The sequence below is a fragment of the Bactrocera latifrons genome, unplaced genomic scaffold (assembly GCF_001853355.1).
Source record: "Bactrocera latifrons isolate USDA-ARS-PBARC rearing strain unplaced genomic scaffold, ASM185335v1 scaffold_283, whole genome shotgun sequence".
In the NCBI taxonomy this organism is placed as follows: domain Eukaryota; kingdom Metazoa; phylum Arthropoda; class Insecta; order Diptera; family Tephritidae; genus Bactrocera; species Bactrocera latifrons.
In genome coordinates, this window is record NW_017536441.1 from 149,279 (window position 1) to 152,088 (window position 2,810).

The window sequence follows — 2,810 nt, forward strand, 5'->3', positions numbered from 1 at the left end:
TGTAAATAGAATAAGAGGACTTTAGTCCCGCTGGTATCCCAATGGACCTCTCAAAGGCATTGGTGCGTCATTAGGCTAGAGTGCCAACCTACCTACCAAAGTGCCCACAACAGACACTCAAACTTGAAGAGAAACTTCAACATTTTGAAATCCATGAACACCCTGTATCCTCGTACCTACAAATTTAAAATAATCTTCAAAGAAAACTATACCGCTGTATTTACATTTCAATTGCTATGTGTCGATTAAACTTATTCATTTTATGCGAGAGGAAATTGAATTTTACCAGAGTAAATATTAGCTTAAATATTTATGTGAATATATGTATATATGTAGGTATATATATTTGAATTTTGTTACAATAGTTATACGATGGCATTCAATAAGAGTTGTGAAAGTGCCACTAGTTAGTACATACCATATATTGTAGTTTCATAACGCCGAGTGCAAGCGGAAAAGTTAAGACAAGAATAATACCGATATCGAAGAAAAATATATGCTGTGCAAACAAACAGTAACAAAAGTCAAACACTCAAACCACATATAAAGATATACTCCATAAACTTAAAATATTAGTGGTTGAATTGCGCATGTATTTGTGCATTTCCATTTAGGCGTTAAGATTATTAAGGCAGCCGCCAAAAGTACAAACAGGATCAAATTAATAGACTGGCAGTCAAGAGGTTGCCAGTCTGCTAGTGTGTGTGTCTGTGTATTTGTATTTTCGTATGACTATATTTAGTTAAGGCTGCCAGTCAATGAAAACTCACAGGCACGCATTTATTTGCAAATATATATGTATGGATGTAAAGCGGTTGTTTGGCTGCGTAAGAAAGCAGCCAAAAGTTAATTTTTAAGACAAATTAAATGCAAATATTCTTTAGTTTATGCATATCTTAATATTCAAATGCACACAGGCACTCACACACTCTTACATACGTATAACTGTCATAGCCAGCAAAGTTTTATTTGTATACTTTGTATGTAGGTATACATACATATATGCATATGCATTGTTCTCTATGTTTTCGTTATTGGCAAATTTTGAAGCTTTTGAAAATTGAAATATTTTAATTGAATCCCTCAAAAACGAGCAAAAAAAACAACAAAATAACAAATGCATCAATGCGTAATTTCTCATGCATATGCATAACTATACAAGGATACATATTGCCTAAAGGCAATCATGTCATTTGCAATGCATTGAATTCATGTAAATATCAAAACACCCACAGAAGAAACTCTGCTAGTAAAAGAAATGCATATATGCATATTTTGCCAATTTCTGAAGTATTAATATTGCAGTTAGTTTGAAATCAATCACGTTGTGGCGCAAGCAAATCAGCAATTCGAGATTTTGTTAGTGCTTACTATGCCAAATCTGCTGAAAGGAATAGCTAAGAAGACTAAAGCTTGATAGTTTTCCACCCGACCCGATATAAAGATCCTCACATAGTATTTTGGGTATAGACTTTTAACTGGAACACATAAATACAACCCACCATAAGAATTTAGACTTTAATCAGGATGTCCATTTGTTCCAAACTAGTGTTTTTAGTGAAAATGATAGCTGAGTAAAGTGTTCATGCCTAAATTCCTGTAGAAACCAAAACAAAACAATTACAACACAATTCAGTAGCCAGAGGAAGGAGTCATGAGTAGAAGTATATGCAAGTGAGGAAAGTTCTCTGCGCGCCATTCAATTTGGAGTGGCCAGACACGATTCTTTTACATATGGCTTTAGCAGCTTGCGACTTCCGGTCTTAAACCAAGTATCCTCTGGGTAGCCAAACAACATCCGTTTGACATCCGTGAGACGAGCTAAAGTGAGAAGCTGATGAAACAAAGGAAACAACAGTCTCGGATGAGATACCCGTTTTGATGATGACCCCTGCAAACGAATTAAGGATTACGAATTAAGGGCATGCATATGAATGTCCGGTCCCTTGATTGGGAAGGTGCCAGTGGCCAGTTAGGTGATGTAAAAATAAAGGCCGTCCAAGAGGTACGATGGATAGGACAAGGACTGAGATCAGTAGATTATTGTGACATTTATTACAGTATTCATAAAAAGGAGCGCAAATTCTGTGTGAAATTCGTGGTGGGAGAGACGCCGTCGCCGAGTCCTGAAATTCACCCCACGTCTAGCGACAATTCACATCAAAGCGAAGTTCTTTAACCAGAGAACTTAAAGCATAAAGAAGGTGCAGGTTCGACAGTGAACATTTGTTAGATTTAAAGTAAGGAATTCACCTCATTTGTTAAAATTGTAGTAAGAACCTCACAACCACAGAATTCACGCTGATAATGGTAACATTGTTTACAGTTCTCTCCCATACTCAACCAGTGAATATGAAGAGATATAATATAGTATATGTACGGCATATGATGCCATAGAATGTATGCGCAATAAGTTTCGTCTACCAACAACACAACGTTGTGGCGCTTTGTCGTCGCATCAATGCTTCGACAGATTGACTTTTTGACAAAACTTGAGTTTCGGCCATTGTTTGTCCGTGGCAACGGAGATGCGAAAGAATCGTGCGACACTTGTCATTATGAATGTATGCACATATGTATGTATGTATGTGGCTAACATTTGCTTTCGGAAACATACGGACAAATGTGCCAAAGAAATAATGTATGTACATACACTTGTGCTCACACAATTAAGCCACATAAACGTTATGGTGTACAAATTYWTAAAAGTTGAATTTTATTGATAAATCGGAAAAAAAAGTTTCACAAAATTAAAAGAAAGTACTTAAACTTTATTGTACTTATAGTTTTTTAAAGGTAAATTTTAATGT